Below are 19,314 nucleotides of genomic sequence, written 5' to 3' on the forward strand. Positions count from 1 at the left end.
TAATGGATTGTTCTAAAGGAGTGTGATAACAGTAGCTACTACAGTGCAAAATCTAAAGCCCAGGTCACAGCTGGTAAAGTGGCAAGGTGGTGTCGGTCAGCTTCCAAAGCTCGTATTCTTAACTGCCATGCCCTGTATCTGTATATACTCCAGCCCAGACCCCAGCCCCCAGCCTTGTATGCCTACACTCTGCTTATGTTATTTCTGCTTACATTAATTAGTACATCCCCTAAGAGATCGTAAAAACACCACTTAGAACCTGCATCTAGAAGAGTTTGCAGAGGGTTCTTTGAATTCCCACCTAACCTGGAAAGTGGGTGGGGCAGCTGATCTAACTGTTACAGCCACCACAGTTCAGACAGGCTGGGTGTCTAGCCAGCCCAAGGTCAGAAGGATTGCCAGCCACCAAGCCAGAGATCACACTGGTCTGGATCCAGGCCAGGCAACGATGTTTTTAGCCCTTTCTGTTCTGGGTGGCTCAGGTGGAAAAGTCCATCACAGACATTTAGAAAAAAAAAAAAAAAAAAACATTAAAACCACTGTTTCTGGGGCTTCCGAATTCAGGGCAGTTGTTCTCCACACAATTCCATTCGTGTTAGGGGAACATTTTGAATCATCCCCAAATTTGATTGGTTGATAGGGGAATCTCCTGGCATTGTATGGGCCAAAGGTATATTGCAAAGCATAGGACTTGTCCTGATGGAACAATATTTAAAATTCATCACAGTAAAAACCACAAGTTAACTGTAATGATGATACCTCACCAGGTTCAGTTTAAACTGTTCATTGTGTAGCATGTGCATTTTTGTTTGGTCTTATAAACTATACGATACATCTGGTCCCTGGCCCCAAAAATCTGTTCACAAACAGGCACCACACCCATCACTCCCTTTAAAGCTCTCAGGCTCATCCCCACCCCCCTTGCCCCTGGAAACCTCTCACTGAGGCCTGAAGAGCACCACAGGGCTGACTCTGCCCGTCACTTGATATCCCTTTGTCCTGCTTTATTTTTCTCATCTGACCTCCATCTGGTGCATTATTATCTATTCTATCTTCCTTCATCCCTCCACTAGATTATGAACTCGATGAAGGCAGGGGTTTTGTGTTCTTCACTCTTGTACCCTGAGCACCCAGCACAGTGCCTGACTCATAGCAGATCCTCAAAAAATAACTGGTTGGATGAACCTGAAAACAAGAGATAAGACCTCCCTAATCTAAGCTAAAGAGTGACCACTGTACTGCCCAGCATGCCCCATGTGGTTGGTACTTAGGGACCTACAGTCCCTCCCTTCTCCCCAAGCAGATTCTCCTTCAGCCACAGGAGGGCATCGCTGTCCCAAAGGGCACCTGTTGCTTCCAGCAAAGGCATTGAGAAGGTGAAGCTAGAAACTTGTGTATTAGGGAGGGGGAGCAGGGTGTGAAGGGAACGCCCCCTAACACTTTCCCTGCCCAGCCTGAGCTGAACTCAGAAGTTTATGATGGGCCGATTACCCTCTGTTGAGCACCTGAGGCCTTCAATGTCCAAACCAGGTCTTTAGCTATGACTGATAATAATGGCAGCATCCATCATTTGAGCACTGTGTGCCAGGCCCTGTATGTACCTTACCTCTTGTAATCTGACAGCAACCCAAAGGTACTATGGTTAGCTCATTTTGTGGAGAAAGACACTGAGTCTTTGCATGGTAAAGGGACTAACCTGAAGTCCCACACTGAGAAAAAGGCAGAAGCAAGATTTAAATGCCACATGCCTGACCAACGCCACAGCCTTTGACCACCAAACCATTGCTGTGAAAAGGGTAGGTCCAAGGACAGAGGGATGGATGACTGGGGCCAGGGGAAATCAGGGAGAGCTCAGAAGAGGGCACACTTAAGCTGAATATGAAAGATGATCAAGGTTGGTTCTTTGACAGAGTGTCAAGATTTCCCTTCCTTAAGAGACTAACCGAAAGGATGTGTGGAGGTATGGGGCAGGCCGATCTGGCTGACCTCTGGGCTCTGAGAGGGAGCCAATGCCAGGGACAGCATCTCGTCCCCTACTGAGGGACAGAAGTAAGTCTCCCATCAGACTTGTTGGAGAGGGGAGCAAACTGATGAAACTAAGAATAGACCCAGAGGCCACACTCAAGCCCTTCCTCCTCAACTCCCCTCTCTCTGTGCTGCATTTTCTCAAAATGAGTTTGCTCATTTGTAAAGTGGTCTCTCCACAGAATGAAAGTAATCAACACACGTAATGCTCTTAGCCCAATGACCTGAATTGTCAGTAATACTGTTTCCCAAAGCTCAGAGTTCCTGTGTCCCCAAATCAGCCAGTACTGTTGGTTTTGACAACCACATTTCAGCCTAGGGCAGACTTGGAACAACTCACCCCCACACACACAGGTGATAGAGTTTATCAGAAGATTTCAGACTGATAAGGTGGCGGGTTAGCTTGAGTGATCCTTGTACCCTCTCTCCCTGGGCCCAGAGTCTGTCCTTTCCTGCTTGATTTTCAGCCAAGAGCCTGAAAGTCAAGGTCCCGATCAGATGAGACCCAGACAGCTCTGACCAGGTGGCTTATAGATCCTCCATCCCAAGAAGATGAGACAACTCCCATCCAGACAGACCAGACCGGTCCCAAAGTCCCCAGTGGTGGCCAGAATTTGAGAGAGACTGAACACTCACAGCTTTCCAGCCAGATGATCTATAGTGGAGGCGTGGGGGAGCCCCTGGAACAAGAGTTGTCACGAAGGCCATACAGTTATCTAAACCAAGTCCTTGAAGCCCCAAGGACTCAGGGAGAAGTAACCAAGAGACAATATTCTCAGGGCCCTGCGCTGGACCTAGATTTTAATCTTACCCCACCTCTTACTGGATGTGTGTCCTTGGACCAGCTCCTCCCTCTCTGAACCTTAATACCCTCATGTCTAAGGGAAGACCGATGATAACTTCCTCAGGTGGTTACTGTGAGAATTAAGTGAGGCTCACATGAGCTTCCAGTGTTACTTGGTCAGGGCAAGAGGTAGACCAGTGAGCTTGCTAACAGCCCTCTGTTTTCACCAGAGACAGCAGAGATCTTGAGCACAAGAAAATATATTTCTGAAATCCAGGTCTCTCGAAGATTTAGAATATTATTAAAACAAATGAGAGAAATGCAGTCCATGGTATCCATCAGCCAGCAGGGGTTGGTGAGCACCTGCTTGGTGCCAGGCCCCAGGGTTCATGGTGAGCCACCAACTTCTTCCAGGGTCCCACCCCGCGTACAGTCTGCTGAGAAGCGTGGTAACTAGAGGAAAGCGAGGATGGTGGGGGAAGAGACGGGCCCTGGAAACTTCTCACAGGTGGATGTGGCCTGTCAGGGGGCCAAGGAGTCTTGTATCAACCAGGTGGTCAGAGAGTAGGTGGAGAATGTTCTGGGAGGAGAGACAGAATGCACACCAGGCCAGTTAGCTCAAGAGAATGTGATGCATTCTAGGAGTGAGACACACATATGAATGAATAAATAGCTTTGGATCAGTCTTTGTAATATAAGATGTTTCCAAATGAATTTAAATGTCCATCCACCCAGATGGTTAAGTCAATTCTGGATACATTCACATAGTGGATACAATGCAGCCATTTGTAAAGAATGAGTTCTCCATGCATGAAAATGGATGTTCTCCAAGATACCTTTTAAGTCATTTCCAGGAATAGGGCTCACCATGTGCCAGACACTGTTCTGAGCACTTGGCAAATAGTAACTCATGATCCTCACACCAGCCCCATTCGGGAGAAAGAAAAGAAAAACATGGAACGTAGGTTACTTGCTCCAAGTCACTCAGCCAGTAGGTGGAGGAGGCAGGATTTGAACTTGGGACCTGGAACTAGCATCTGTGCTGGACCATTCCCCACACACACACACCCTGCCCCTTCAGAATGTGTAGTTTGGGGATGCCTGTGTGGCTCAGCGGTTTGGTGCCTGCCTTCGGCCCAGGGCGTGATGCTGGGGACCTGGGATGGATCCTGCATGGAGCCTGCTTCTGCCTATGTCTCTGCCTCTCTGTCTCTCATGAATGAATGAATGAATACATACATACATAAATACATACATACATACAATTTTAAAAAGAATGTGTAGTTTGCTTCTGTAGGGGAGGCCAAACTTTACCACTAATCTTAGGCTTTCAGCTGGGACTCTAACAAAAATTAGATTAAAAAGAAAAAATTTGCATTAATTCATGTAGCACACATTACTCAGAGAAACCTAATGAAAAGTAACTCAAAATGGCAGCTTAGAATTCAGCCTAGATAGCATCTTCAACAAAAAAAAAATGACAAATTTGCAGAGAAATAACTGAACAAAAGGAAATGACTTAAGGCTTATGAGGGCAGCAGACTGTGGAAAGGTAAATATACAGGAGGGAACAAATGGAGGAAGGTTTGTTTGCAAATTCCCGTGGTGTCATCCTCTAGATTTATATCTGTCTCCAATAAAAGAATTAATATCCTGCCTTTAGGCAAAGAGGGAGCCTTTTCTGGGCTTGCTGCTTCTTAATTGCTTTCAGCTCAAAATAATTTTTATGTCAAAGAGGCATATTTTGGGATGACATATTCTGGTTTCTTTCACTTCCATCCTTATAAAATAAAATGGTTATAAGTACTCATTTGATTATCTCTATAGAGACCCTCCACCCTGGAAAGACACACCAAACAGTAATAGTGGGTGAAGGGAGATGGGACACCTGGGTAGCTAAGGGATGGTGTGGGAGGGGGACGTATTTTACACTGCCTTTTTCTTTTTCTTTTCCTTTTTCTTTTTCTTTTTCTTTTTTTTTTTTTTTTTTTTTTTTTGGTTTTTGCTTTAGAATTTTGTACCATGCACTTTCTGTTTAAGAGTTTATTTATTTGAAAGAGAGCACAGAGGGAGAGGGAGAAGCAGTCTCCCCGCTGAGCAGGGAGGCCAGTGCAAGGTCCCTGAGATCATGACCTAGCAAAATGCAGACCCTTGACTGACTGAGCCACCCAGGTACCCTGTACCATGCACTTTTAATGCGTATTAAAGATCCTGCTGGCTGGGGGAAGAGGATGGACTCAAATGCTCTGTATGGGAGTGCAACTTGCTAGGACCACCTTGGAAAATGAATTTTCCTAGATGTAAACCCAAGAGAAATGAGTGCGTATGTCCAAAAAAGGCATTTCAATAGTCTCATACTGGAAAAAAAAAACAAAACAAAAAACGAAGTTCCTATGGATGGTAGGATATAAAAATCCATGTGTCTAGTTCTACAAGGGACTAGCACACTGCAAGGCAAATGAACATGTGACAAATGCACAAATGTGCTGATGAATTTCGAGGATATGACGTTCATCCAAATAAACCAGACGCAAAAGAGCACATACCACATGGTTCCATTGATACGAAATGAATCTGTGGTGTCAGAAATCAGGATCAAGGGTACCCTCGGGAGAGGGTAAAGGAGCAAATGGAAGGGCTCAGTGGGACTTCTTGGGGGCTGGTCATGTGCTGTTCCTTGAATTGGGTGATGGTTTCTCAAGCGTGTTCAGTCCGTGAGAATTCATTGAGATCACACTTTTGACTATGAATTATATGTATGTATGTCACTCGTGAATAAACAGCTTCAAAAATGAAAAAGCAGGGCGGCCTGGGTGGCTCGGCGGTTTAGGGCCGCCGTCAGCCCAGGGTGTGATCCTGGAGACTGGGGATCGAGTCCCATGTTGGGCTCCCTGCATGGAGCCTGCTTCTCCCTCTTCCTATTTCTCTGCCTCCCTCTGTCTTTCATGAATGAATAAATAAAATCTTAAAAAGAAAAAATGAAAAAGCAGCTGGGGGGCATTTGCAACTGTCAAGGTGAGAGATAAGAGAGCTGGGGCTGGCCTGGAGTGCTGATGGTGGGGTGGAGAGAGGGCTAGGGAGAGGGGTAGTGAGGGAGCTTGAGAAGCCAGGAGGGTGCCCAACTTCTGGCCGGCTGCTATGGTGCAGCCAGAGAGATGCTGGTAGCAGACACGGGCATGCAGGAGTATGAAGAGCTTGGTTTTTGTGGTGCCCAGGGGATGTGCAGGATGGATGTCATTCCAAGAAATGGTTGGCTGTGTCTGGGTTCAGAAGAAAGATCTAGAATCTTTGATTTTACAAAGTCCAACTTGGAGCCCCTTCCAGGGTGAATCCTACTCACTGGGAACCTATCTGGTTAGGAAAAACAGCCTTGGGATCCCTGGGTGGTGCAGCGGTTTGGTGCCTGCCTTTGGCCCAGGGCGCGATCCTGGAGACCCGGGATCGAATCCCATGTCGGGCTCCCGGTGCATGGAGCCTGCTTCTCCCTCTGCCTATGTCTCTGCCTCTCTCTCTCTCTCTCTCTCTCTCTCTCTCTCTGTGACTATCATAAATAAAAATAAAAATTAAAAAAAAAAAAAAAGAAAAACAGCCTTGTCCCCTCTGAGCTTTATCCCTGGAGCCCTTTGGGCTTGATGGAACCTGGCAGGTCTAGCTGGTTGGTCCCAAGGTAGACCATTCCTGCCATTCCCAGTGGCCAGGGCTCTGGGGCCAGGTGCTCAGGAAGCTCAGTGAAAGGGAAAGGGTGGAGCAGATGTTCCCCAAGGCCTGAGCCTGAGGGGGAGCTAGGTCAAGGGCTGAGTTAACAGTAACTCCATTAGTCACAGCCAGGTGGTCCCAGTGAAGGTCCCTGGGACTGGTCTGTGCCACACTCAAGGTGGCAGACACGAGGAAACTAAAGTTTCACAAAGAAGTTTAATGTAGTCTTACCTATAGAGCCTCAAATATGCCCCCTTTGAGAGAGAGTCGGATGATCCTGGAGCAAGGTGTCTGTTTCCCAGGGGCAAGAGATGGAATGTACCTGCCCACACGTCAGACTGCCCACGCACCTTCTCCTCCACCTTCTCCTCGGTGTTCGACCACCTGCTCCCCTAGCGTCCAGCCCCTTCCACCTCCTGCCCCTCCACACCCACCACTGCAGTCTCCACGACCAACTCCAAAAGCATCGCTTCTTCGCCTCTCCCCTCCCCCGCCCCCTCTTCTCTCCATCTCCAGGCCCTTCACCTCTGTTTCTTCCAAACTCAAGCTGTCTGAAAATGCCCACACTGCGCGGGGGGGGGGGGGGGGGGGGGGGGGGGATATATTAACAGCTTTTTTTTTATTATACCTGACCATTCGAAACATCTAAAACAACAAAAGTTACTATCCTCCATGATTTACCATCACCACCCAAGATAATATTGTTTCATGCTGATTCTTCCTGACTTCTCTTCTATAATGACAGTTAATCATTGAGTGCTTACTTCTTGCCAAACACAATTCTGAGCACTTCAAATGAAAACAGAATTATAAATGTAATTCTCAAAACAACCTAATGGGGCACCTGGGTGGCATAGTCAGTTAACCTGCTCCCTTGGGCTCAGGTCACAATTCCAGGATCCTGGGATCAAGCCTCATATGAGGCTTGCTCAGCAGGGAGCCTGCTTCTCCTCCCTCTGCATGCCGTTCCTCCCACCTCCACCACCACTTGTGTTCTCTCTGTCAAAAAAATAAAGAAAAAAATCTTAATTAAAAAAAAAACCCTTATCGAATGTATACCATTGTTTTCTCTATTTTACAGGTGAAGAAACGGAGGCACAGAGAGTAAGATGAGTCATCTGTTCCCTCATCTCCCACTTCTCCCTACACGGGGCTCCCTGCTGTTCCTCAGGCCAGCCTGGTGTGCCCCACCTCCTGGTCTTTGCATGTGCTTTTCCATCTGCCTGGAACATTTCCAGATCTTTACATGGCCCAGCCACACACACACCTCACTCCTCCTACCACCCTCCGGCCACACACACATACACACACATACACACACACACACACACACACACACACACTATATGCAGGTCTCTGATCAAATGCCACTTCCTGGAAGGCTTTCCCCTGACCCTCCACCCCTTCTACTAGCTTTCTTTTGCTTCATAACAATTTTTACCACCAGCCATATTCATTCATCCATTCAGCACATATCTAGCAAGGCCCTCGAGTGTGCCACATACCGTTCTGAGTACTGGGGCTGCAACAAGGAAAAGATAGATGCAAGCTCCACCCTGATGGAACTTACACCCTCAGGGAAGCAGACATTATTCCACTGGCTCATAACAGCTGGCCTATATCCTGGCTCCATTTATGAGCCATGTGGCTCAATGCTTAACCTTTCTGAGCCTCGGTCCCCTCATCTGCAAAACTGGGCTAATCATAAAGCCCACCATGAGGGCTGTTGCAAAAATGAAACAAACTAGGGGTGCCTGGCTGGCTCAGTTGGTAGAGCATCCGACTCTTGATCTCAGGGTTGAGTTTGAGCCCCATGTTAGGGGTAGAGATTAAATTTTTTAAAATGAAATGAGCTAATATAGTAACAACTGTTCAGTACTTATTGGCACTTATTATTATGGTTGTGATTATCATCATTAGGCTCCATAGGGAGGCAGAGGTGGTCAGTCTTTCCGCCCAGGACCCCATGGCCCCAAAGTTTCTCAGAGCAGCCAGAGAGATCAATGGGGGGCAGAGAAGGCATGAGAGAGGAAGCAGGCCTTGAACCAGGACTCAAAGAGGGGATGGGATTTGGAGAGGTGGGAGTTGGGGAGAGAAGGCTCACCAGGCAGGACTCCCTGACCAGAGGGAAGCAGGTGGAGCTGAGTGCCCAGGCCTAAGTGTGCTTCTCTTCTTTTGTCCCCCTCGGAGAGCACACATGGTGGCTGGGCACCCTCTGCTGCCCCTCCTGTCTGGTGCAAGTTCTGGAGGTAAAGGAACAGCCCGGTAAGGAAGCAGGAGGTGGGTAAGGCAGCCAATGGGTTTAAGAGGGCAGCAGTGGTCTCATGCCCCAGAGACTGTAAGCATGAGACTGTGAGGACATCCAGACAAGAAATGTCACCAGAACACTTTTGTGAGGCTCAATTCTACCTTGAACTTGGCCAAACCCCAGAAGGGTGACAGAGTGGAGACCAGGCAGGCCCTGGTGTGGATGGAGCAGCCCAGGTGTGACAGTTGTTTTTAATTTGCCTTTTTGCTCTGTCAAGATCACCCAGATCACCAACATCCCCATATCGCCAAGTCCAATGGCCGCTGCTCTGGCGCCTTGTCCTCCCAGCAACCTCCATATAGCAACCGGCCCGTTAGGGCTTCCAGAGACCCCGCTCTGACCCAGCTGCCCCTCCCAGCCTCCTTGGCAGGATCCTTGGTCAGTCAGTTGCTTGCTTGCTTGCCTGGTTTTGAGCACTTTCTTGCTTCCTAACACTACAAGATGCTCCAGCCTATCCTGCCAGATCCTAGATTGGGTATTTCTTCAAAGAGCCCTGGTTCCTTTTATTGGAGAATGGTATTAGAAACCAAGATCTGGGATGCCTGGGTAGCTCAGTGGTTGAGTGCCTGCCTTCGGGCCAGGATGTGATCCTGGAGTCCCGGGATCAAGTCCCACATCAGGCTCCCTGCATAGAGCCTGCTTCTCCCTCTGCCTGTGTTTCTGCCTCTCTCTCTCATGAATAAATAAATAAAATCTTAAGTAATAAATAAAATCTTAAAAAAAAAAAAAGAAACTAAGATCTAGGTGCTAAATGTGCTTCTTGCTCTTTGAATGTCTTTCTTTTAGGCCCTGACAGCCAACAGAGCAAAGAAATATATGTGTGTATACTAATCTGTAATATACACATACCCATAAATATTTCTGTATGTAACCATCTGTATCTATATTAAATTTAACATAGTTCTCACTAACAGTTCTTTTTACAACTTTTTTATAATATCTATTTTGTTGCTGAGATTATTTTTTCCTTCATTTCAAGGGAATTTGTAATTGATTGTCAAAGCATTTTTATGATGGCTGCTTTCAGATCTTCTCAGATAATTCTAACATCAGATTCAGCTCAGTGTCAGAGTCTGTTGATTGTTTTTCTCATTCAAGTTGTGGTTTTCTTTTTTTTTTTTTTAAGATTTTATTTATTTATTCATGAGAGACACAGAGAGAGAGAGAGACACAGGCAGAGGGAGAAGCAGGCTCCATGCAGGGAGCCCGACGTGGGACTCGATCCTGGGACTCCAGGACCACGCCCTGGGCCGAAGGCAGGTGCTAAACTGCTGAGCCACCCAGGGATCCCCTGATTTTCTTGATTCTTATTTGGATGGGTGATTTTCAGTTGTATCTTGGTCATTTTTGTCTGTGATCTTTAGAAACTCCAGGTCCTACTTAAGCCCCTTATTTTAGCAGGCAAACATGGTGTTTAGGTTTAATGCAGGTCCCAGACCATTTTTGTGGGCTGTGGTTCCAATGACAGTTTAGTTTTTAGAGCCTTTGCTATATTATTTTGGTCACTTTGGTTTATCTGGTATCATTGGATCTTGTACTGGCTTCCACTCACGCTACCAGGAGGGTAGAAGTGATTGCCCCAGGCCTGGCTGCTCTGTGTCCCTTGGTAGGGAGGGAAGTGTCAGACCTACTGGGATTGCTTGTTCTGGCAGGATCTATCCTGCCTTTCCACCTGTTCACAGCACCCCCCCCCCCCGCCCCTGTGTCTCCCTGAGGGGAATGTGAGTGCTCCTCCTGCATGCTTACTGTTAGCGGTATTGGACTCATCTGATATTGGCAGGGAGGCTCCCTTCAATCCAGGGCTGCCTACCTGAGCCAGATAGACTTAGGCACATTTCTGTGTTGTTTTTGTTGTTGTTGTTAAAGATTTTATTTATTTATTCATGAGAGACGGGGGGTGGGGGGCAGAGACATAGGCAAAGGGAGAAGCAGGCTCCCTGCCAGGGGCCTGATGCGGGACTCAATCCTCGCACCCTGGGATCACCTGAGCCGAAGGTAGACACTCAACCACTGAGCCATCCAGGTGCCCCACATTTCTGGTTTGATGTGGTACTGGTAGTCTAAAGCTCTTTGTGGCAAATTACCGCAGTCTTGATGGCTTAAAACAACAGAATCTATTCTCTTACTTCTGGGGGTCAGAAGTCCAAAAGCAGTATCACTTGGGCAAACCAAGGTGTTGACAGGACCACAACTCCTTCTGGGGGCTCTAAGGAGGAAACTATTCCCTGCCTCTTCCAGCTTCTGGTGTCAGCTATTTTTCCTTGGTTTGTGGCTACATCAATCTGGTCTTTAATGCCAGCACCTTCAAATTTCTCAGCTCTGTGGTCACATGACTTTCTTTGGGGAGGGGCAGGGGGAGGGAGGACAGGGGAGAGGTAGGAGGAGAGAGAGAAATCTGCTTTCCTCCTATATACATGCAATTGCATTTTGGGCACCCTGATAGACTGGGATAATCTCCCCACCTCAAGATCCTTAACTTAATCCTATCTGTAAAGGTCTTATATCCATGTAAAGTAACATTTATAGGTCCCAGAGATTAGGACCTGACTTCTTTGGGAGATTATTTTTCAGGCTGCCACATGTAGCCAGAGACAACTTACCCCCATGTCACTATATAAAAGGGGGTTTTCTCAGCTTTCTCTTCTATAAAAGGGGGTTAATAACAGTGATATTGGGATGAGGATTATATAAGCCACTGCATACAAAACACCTATCACTGCATTTCGCATTCTTGGGTCAGCCACCTGTTGCCTTGCTAGATGGGAAAAAAAGATTCCACCATGGGAGAAGGATGGGATCACAAAGGGTAGGAGGCAGGTCAGTAGAAATCTATGTGTCCTCACTTCCCACTGAGGGCACAAATCCTGCAAAAGACAGTTAGCTAGGGTAAAGGGAAAGTCAAAAGCACTGGAGAGGTTGCACCTGAAGGTAAAGCCTCACATCTCAGGTAAGGCTTACAGAGTTCCCTGAAGTTCCCCATACTTCCAGATCAGGCTGGGAAAGCTGCCAGAGTGGGGCACCTCTGTGCCAGAGGTGACACTCAAAAGAGTTAACAACTGGCAGGACAGTGCCAATCACAAGACTGGCCCTAGGTTGGAACAGGTTCCTGGGGGTCCCTGCTGTGCCCTGTTATCCACTCTTTAATTGCTAGATCACAGAGAGGTCTGAGAAGGCAGTGCCTGGGGGAAGAGAAGGGAGAAGAGCAGTAGGGGCCAGGGGGCACTGCTACCCTGCTACCCAATAACCGTTCTGGAGGTATTTTAGTTTGGGTGTTTTGTTTTTTTTTTTTTGTATTTTAGTATTTTAATAATCATTGAGATCTTTGTGGCAGATTGCATGTCCCAGATATGGCTATAACAAAATCTCCCATCCCACCTGGTCTACTTAATGATGTGACTTTTACCCTCCTCCCACCGAGAGAGAAGGTCTAAGTTTCCTTCCCGTTAATCTAGGGTGGGGGTGGGGCTAACTATGGAATAAGTAACGTGACGTGACTTCCAAGTTTAGGTCCCAAAATGTGATAGAGCTTCCACCTGGTTCTCTTGGGACACTATTGGAATCCAGGCATCCTGCTATAAGGAAGCCAAACAGCCTTCAGAGAGGTCACATTTAGGTATGAACTAAATGTTTGTGTCCCCCTCATACACACATCCTAATTCATATGTTGAAGTCCTTACCTTCATTCAACGTGCTCCCAATTCCGAGAGGAGCTTCAGGCTTTACCTTCTCATATGCTATCTTGGGATGGGGGACGGAGGTAAGCAATAGCTTTGAGGTGTTGGCTCAAGATTTATCCCCACAGAGAGATTGTTTTAAGTGAAAAGAAAATGTGTTGTTGTTGTTGTTGTTTGTTTTTACTACTGCTTTTTATGAGGGCTTTCTGTACCAGGCACATTTGTCCTCACCCGAGCTAAAATATTTTTTTGAAAGTAATTTCAAGCTTATAAGAAACAAGCAAAAATTGTATGAAGACTTCCCATTACTACCTTCACTCAGATTCCCCGACTGTTAACATTTTATACTTGCTTTATCCTTCTCCCTCTTTGTCTCTGTAATGAGATCTTTTTAAAAGCCAAAGGGACTGGGTCTGGCTCAGGTAAGATGGCCCTTATTTCTCCCAATGGATGCAGTCATAAAACCTGGACAGAGTACATGGAGTAGCTATTTAAGAACTCTGAAGAATAAGCAGTAGCAGAACGATGGAGGGACAAGACCAGAATTTGAAGTACCACCACGCTAGCAATGAGCTTACCTTTTTTTTTTTTTTTAAGATTTTGTTTATCCATGAGAGACACAGAGAGAGGCAGAGACACAGGCAGAGGGAGAAGCAGGCTCCATGCAGGGAGCCCGATGTGGGACCCGATCCCAGGACCCCAGGGTCACACCCTGGGCTGAAGGCAGACACTTAACCGCTGAGCCACCCAGGCATCCCAAGTTTACCATTTTCACCACAGTATTTCCCAGCCTGGACCCAATGCAGCTTACAACGTGGAAATGCTGCACATCAGGGTAGACAAAGAAAGCTCTAGAGTCCCACTAATTCTGATTAAGTTCAGAAAAGTTCTCCTAATGCTTAGAGTTGGGGAAATCTCCCAGATTTGTTTCTTCATTCCATTCACTTGCACATTGGCCCCCAAGAAATCCCATGGGGAGGGTAGTAGCAACAGCAGTGATGCTCCACACCCGCAGGAGCCGAAAACATTGAGAGATGGGGACATTCCTCTCCATTCACAGGGGCTGAGAGAGGAGAGCATACTCCTGTTGCCTTTCCTTATCTTCTGTTCGCTCACTGCTTGGTTCCTAACACGGGTGCAGTCATGGAAGGTGATGGACATACTAGAACAAATAAGTTTCCAGATTTCTGATTGGAGGACCAAAAAGAGAGCCCCAGCAAACCAAAAATTTACAGAGGCAATCACAAGAAGAGCTCAGAAGAGCAACCTAAGTTGTTTATAAACTCCTGGGCCCATCCCCTGTTTTGTATATGTGAATTAAACACAAAAAGGTTCACCTAGACTTTGAGAATTTACTATAGGATTAACTACTGCCCAGGTTCTAGACAGACCACTGAGTGATGCACACATGGAACAGATTCAAATGGCAGGGGAGAGGCTTTGAAAATAGAAAGGACCTGGAAGTCCTAACCCACAGCCTGAGCCAATCTGATCAATTGCCTGCCTGCTAGAACAATATATCAACATTCTCCATAGGATTTTTTTTTAAGATTTTGTTGATTTATTCATGAGAGACACACAGAGAGAGGCAGAGACATAGGCAGAGGGAGAAGCAGGCTCCCCACAGGGAGCCTGATGTGGGACTCGATCCCAAGACCCCAGGATCATGCCCTGAACTGAAGGCAGACAGTCACTCAACCACTGAGCCACCGAGGTGCCCCTCTCCATAGGATTTTTTTTTAAGATTTATTTATTTTATTCAGAGAGAGAGAGAGAGAGAGAGAGAGACAGAGAGACAGAGAGAGAGAGAGAGACTGAGAGGCAGAGACACAGGCAGAGGGAGAAGCAGGCTCCATGCAGGGAGCCCGACACGGGACTCCATCCCGGGTCTCCAGGATCACACCCCAGGCTGCAGGCGGCGCCAAACCGCTGCACCACTGGGGCTGCCCTCGATAGGATTTTTAAAGGACTCTGAGTATTATAGCATGATATTCAGAATATCCAAATATATGCCAAAATGACTTTACATATGAAGAAACATGAAAATCTCAACTCACATGGGAGAAGACAATCAACAAATGCCAATGCTGAGGTGATATAGATGTTGGAATTATCTGACAGTCTTTAAAGCAGCTAATATAAAAATGCTTCAGCGAATAGGGGCAAACCGTCTCAAAAGGAATGGGTAGATAGAAATTTTAAGCAAATAACGTGAGAAGAACAAAATGAGAATTCTTAGAATTGAAAATCTTAGAATTGAAAAAAAACATAAATAAAAACTTAAAAACTCTTTGGAATGGGTGGCTAGCAGAATAGAGATGGTAGAGAAACAAGTCATTGATCTCAAAGATAGAAAAATAGAAATTATCCAATCTGAGGGTGCCTGGGTGGCTTAGTCGGTTAAGCTTTCTTGATTTCAGTTCAAGTCATGATCTCAGGGTTATGAGATCGAATCTTGCATTGGGCTCCATGCTGGGTGTGGAGCCTGCTTAAAATTCTTTCTCTCTGGGACGCCACTGGCTCAGGGGTTGAGCATCCACTTTCAGCTCAAGGTGTGATCCTGGGTCCAGGGATTGAGTCCCGAGTTGAAGTCCCTGCGAGGAGCCCACTTCTTCCTCTATGTCTCTGCCTTTCTCTGTGTGTCTCTCATGAATAAATAAATTTAAAAAAAGATTATTTTTTCCCTCTGCCCACCCCACCCCCCACTTGTGTGTGCATGCACATCCATGCACCTGCGTGCTCTCTCTTTCTCTCAAAAGAAAAAAATTATCCAATCTGAACAACAGAGAGAAAGATTGTGAGGAACCTCAGGAATGGGTGAGACTATTCCAAAAGAGCAAATGTTTGTGTAATCAGAATCTAGGAAGAACAGGAGAAATATGGTGCAGAAAAAATATTTGAAAAAAATGGCTGAAAATTTCCATGAATGAAACACAAACAGGATAAACCCAAAGGGATCTAAGCCCCATTTTTCAGACCTTGGAGTCACAAGGAAGGAACCACTTCCCCTGTCATCTGAGATACTTATAACTTGAGACTAAAATGACATCCTGTGTCCTTTATAAACCATGAAAATAATACACACAAAGATTAAAAATAAACTCAATCAGTTCAGAATGACATTAAATGGAAAGTCTAATCTCCTAGTCCCACCTCTTAGAGTCACTCATTATTTCCATTTTAAGTTCTTCCGGTTGCTAAAGTTGGACTTTAAAAGATTTGAACACTGGGGTGCCTGGGTGGGTCAGTTGGTCAAGCGTTGGACTCTTGATTTTGGCTTAAGTCATGATGTCAGGATCATGGGATGGAGCCCTACTTTGGGCTCAGTGCTCAGCAGGGAGTCTACTTGAGATTCTCTCTCTTCTTCTGCCCCTCCTCTTCCTCTCTCTCTCTCCCTCTCAAATAAATAAATAAATAAATAAATAAATAAATAAATAAATAAATCTTTTTTAAAAATTAAAAAATAAAAGATTTGAACACTTAACATCTTTATTAATGAATAACTAGACTTAAGCTAACCAGTTAAGTCTTATAAGAAAATAAATCATAATTCTGTAAAAAAGAAAAATGAACATAGAACCAAAATCACTGGGCAGTCCCGGTGGCGCAGCGGTTTAGCGCCGCCTGCAGCCTAGGGCATGATCCTGGAGACCCTGGATTGAGTCCCACGTCGGGCTCTCTGCATGGTGCCTGCTTCTCCCTCTGCCTGTGTCTCTGCCTCTCTCACAGACACCTGTCCTGTGTCTGTGTCTCTATGAATAAATAAATAAATAAATAATCTTTAAAAAAAAAGAACCAAAATTACTTTGAAATGCAACACCAAAAAAAAGAAATCCAATTAAAAATAGGCAGAGGACATGAATAGACATTTTTCCAAAAAAGACATCCAGATGGCCAACGAACGTGAAAATTTGCTCAACATCAGTAATCATCAGGGAAATGTAAATCAAAACCAGAATGAGCTATCTTACACCTGTCAGAATGATTAGAATAAAAAAGATAAGAAATAACAAATATTGACCAAAATATGGAGGAAAAGGAACTCTTTGCACTGTTGGTGGGAATGTAAATTGGTGCAGCCATTGTGGAAAACAGTGTGGAGGTTCCTCAAAAAATTAGAAATGCCATGCCATCCAGTAATTCCACTACTGGGTATCTTTTACCCAAATAAAACAAACAAAAAACACCCCCACTTAATTTGAAAATATATATGCGTCCTTATGTTTATTGCAGCATTATTTGCAGTAGTCAAATAGGGATGTAAGTGTCTATCAGTAGATGAATGGATAAAGAAGATGCAATATACATATACAGTGGAATATTACTTGGCCATTAAAAGGATATCATATCTTGCCATTTGCGACAGCATGGACTGACCTACAGGGTATTATGCTGAGTGAAGTAAGTCAGACTGAGAAAGACAAATACCATATAAATTTACTTACAGGTGGAATCTACAAAACAAATGAATTTTTTTTTATTTTTTTATTTTTATTTTTTTTTAATTTTTTTTTTTATTTATTTATGATAGTCAGAGAGAGAGAGAGAGGCAGAGACACAGGCAGAGGGAGAAGCAGGCTCCATGCACCGGGAGCCCGACGTGGGATCCGATCCCGGGTCTCCAGGATCACGCCCTGGGCCAAAGGCAGGCGCCAAACCGCTGCGCCACCCAGGGATCCCGATGAATTTTTTTTTTAAATGCAGAAACAGTCCCATACAGAGAACATAAGATTGTTACCAGAGGGGAGGGGGGCAGGAGGAGAGGCAAAATGGGTGAAGGGGAGTGGGAGATTCAGGCTTTCAGTTACGGAATGAATAGTTCCCAGGAATAAAAGGTACAGCATAGAGTATGTACTGTAATAGCATTGTATAGGACAGGTGGTAGCTACCCTGGCGGTGAGCGGACAGCATAATGTATAGACTTGTCCAATTACTATGTTGCACATCTGAAACTCATGTAACATTGTGTGTCAACTATAATTCAATAGAAAAGAAAAAAAGCCAGGTTGGAAAGGAGCTCCTCCTTTTAATTGTCTCCCTCCCTCCCTCTCTCTCTCTCTGTCTCTTTTAAAAGTAGGCTCCACACCCAGCATTGGAGCCCAGCACTGGGGTTGAATGCACATCCTGAGATCAAGACCAGGGCTGAGATCTAGAGTCTAGACACTTAACCAAATGAGCCACCCAGGCACCCCTAATTTTGTCTCTTAATATCTATTCTTCCTTTCTTCTATAGGCACAGAACCCCTATTTTTAGTTGGGCATGGGGCACCCAGAATGAATGCTATATTTCCCAGCTTCCTGAGCAGCTCAATTTAGCTACAGGACTAGGTGGTAGCCAGTGAGGTATGCCGGGAAGAGATGCATGCAACTTCTAGGTCATGCACTTGCAGGGAAGGGGATATATCCTCACATTCCCCTTTTCCCTCTTTCCACTGGTTGGGATGCAAACATTCTGGAGAGCCAGCTTGGGTCATTCACAGGAGAGAGTAGGATTCTAGGGATGGAGAGGTACAAGTAGAAGGATCCGCCTGTGAAACTGAGGTGCCCTATCTGCCTCTGGACTGTTATAAGAGAGAGACAACAACGTCAGACTCATTTCAGCCACTGTTAATTTGGTTTCTGTTACAGCCCGTATCCGAAATAATGCAAAATTCCCAAAGCAGTCACAAGCTGAGATTCTAGGGAAGGGGACATGAATGATGGGAAGCGTGTCAAAGAACTTTAAGGTCATGTTAAAATATCTCAGGAACACATGCAGGAAGACCCAGAGAAGGATTATCCATACCTGCCTCCCACCTGTCCTGCTCCGCTGTGTCACAATGTTTCCCTGGGGCCAGAGTATTTCTGTGAGTTCTTTCTACACCGGCATCCGCGTCCACGCAGTGGGCCAACTCCTAGGACCTTGGCTAAACCTAGCTACCTCAGGGAAGCACTCCGCACACCCCAGGCCAAGGCATCTCTGTTGTATGCACCTCAGAGCATGGCGTCACGTATTATGCACAGTACTCACAAATTTGAAAGTTCACATTTACCTCCGCGGTAATTTAATAGACTAAGTTCTGCGAGGTCGGGGACTGAATCTGTCTCCTTCCCTGTTGTATCCCCAGCACCTAGGACAGGGCATGGCATATGGTAGGCGCTCAAGAAGAACCTAAGTGTGGAATGAATGAATGAGTCAGTGAATGAATGAATGAATGAATGAATGAATGAATGAATGAATGAATGAAAGAAAACCAGACATGACCGGACAGGCTCCATGCAGGGCAGTGTAAATAAATACCGACTCCTCTTCCAGGGAAAAATGCGGAGCTCAGGATCGTGAACCATTCTTGACCGCTAAGTGAAGGTTCCGACCAATGCGCCGACCTCCGCCCACCACCCTGGGGGACGCGCGTGTCCTTCCACGTGTGAACCTGCTGAAGGTCACCCAGCCGGGAACGAACGGCTCCCACTTCCCAGGTGCAGAAACACGGGGAAAGAGGCGCCGGGCCGGCCGGGAGCCCGCGGCGGGGACGGCGGGGGCGGCGGGGGCGGCGGGGACGGCGGGACGGCGCCCCGACCGCGGCCTCCCGAGGCCTCGGGGCCGCCCGACTTCCGGTCCCCGGCCCGCCGCCGGGCTGCGGGGACGTGCGCGCCGTGTGGAGCGCGCGCGCAGGGCGGGGCGTGCGGGGGCGCGCGCGCAGGGCGGGGCGTGCGGGGGCGCGCGCGTGCGCAGGCGAGGCGAGGCGCCCAGGGCCGAAGCAGAGCCGGGGCCGCGCCGCCAGGTCCGCCGTCGGTCCACGCCGCCCGCCGCCCGCCGCCCGCCGCCCGCCGCCCGCCCAGCGCCT

The 19,314-nt window shown here is 46.7% G+C and overlaps 1 long non-coding RNA gene across 2 annotated transcripts; it reads right to left on the reverse strand.

Annotated features, from left to right (window-relative positions):
- Nucleotides 1-3,051: 3,051 nt before the first annotated feature.
- Nucleotides 3,052-19,009, reverse strand: LOC119865641. Of its 2 annotated transcripts, none has more exons than XR_005377698.1 (2): nt 18,772-19,009; nt 3,052-3,389 (listed from the first exon to the last, which is right to left on the reverse strand). It is a non-coding gene; the product is annotated as an uncharacterized LOC119865641 (long non-coding RNA). The 2 variants fall into 2 exon arrangements; XR_005377697.1 differs by having other exon boundaries at nt 18,768-19,009.
- Between the last annotated feature and the right edge of the window lie 305 nt (nt 19,010-19,314).

This window comes from Canis lupus, chromosome 24 (genome assembly GCF_011100685.1).
Source record: "Canis lupus familiaris isolate Mischka breed German Shepherd chromosome 24, alternate assembly UU_Cfam_GSD_1.0, whole genome shotgun sequence".
In the NCBI taxonomy this organism is placed as follows: domain Eukaryota; kingdom Metazoa; phylum Chordata; class Mammalia; order Carnivora; family Canidae; genus Canis; species Canis lupus.